At 57.4% G+C, this 706-nt stretch overlaps 1 pseudogene; it reads left to right on the forward strand.

Annotated features, from left to right (window-relative positions):
- Window positions 1-706, forward strand: part of LOC102752515 — a 2,474-nt pseudogene extending 1,768 nt beyond the window's left edge.

Consider the following 706-nt stretch of genomic DNA (forward strand, 5'->3'; position numbering starts at 1 on the left):
GGCCACGTGCCAGCCACTGTTGTACATGTTTCAGGCCCATTGGTCCTCATATGTCCTTAAGCGGTGAGTTAGAATTACCACCCCCTTTGCAGGTGAGGAGCTGAGCAGAGAGGATCCCCCAGGATCACCCAGTAAGAGGCATGGCCTGGATGTGACCAGGCAGCCCTGCTCCAGAAATCACACTGGAACTCACACACTCTGTGCCTCGCAAAGATTAGTAAACACTTCATTCAACAATGAGTAACTGTTTCCAGATACGAAAAATCCCCCAAATTTACTCAACGTTTCTCAAACCCAGTGGCCTGGGCTGTAGGCGATTTAATACTCATGGCACTACCTCCTGCTGGGCCACAGGCTGGGTTTGAGGGAGGCCCTCCATGGCCTGGAGCCTGTGACTGGAGATGAGGCCGAAAGGGAGCCACCCAGGGACCTGCCTGTTTTGCTCACGTCTCCCTCTGCCTTCTCTGTCCCAGCTGAGCCCACAGTGACCGTGTATCCTGCAAAGACCCAGCGCCTGCAGCACCACAACCTCCTGGTCTGCTCCGTGAACGGCTTCTATCCGGGCCACATTGAGGTCCGCTGGCTGCGCAACGGCCAGGAAGAGGAGGCCGGGGTGGTGTCCACGGGCCTGATCCGGAACGGGGACTGGACCTTCCAGACCCTGGTGATGCTGGAAACAGTTCCCCGGAGCGGGAGGGTCTACACC

Source organism: Myotis davidii, unplaced genomic scaffold (assembly GCF_000327345.1).
Source record: "Myotis davidii unplaced genomic scaffold, ASM32734v1 scaffold1048, whole genome shotgun sequence".
In the NCBI taxonomy this organism is placed as follows: domain Eukaryota; kingdom Metazoa; phylum Chordata; class Mammalia; order Chiroptera; family Vespertilionidae; genus Myotis; species Myotis davidii.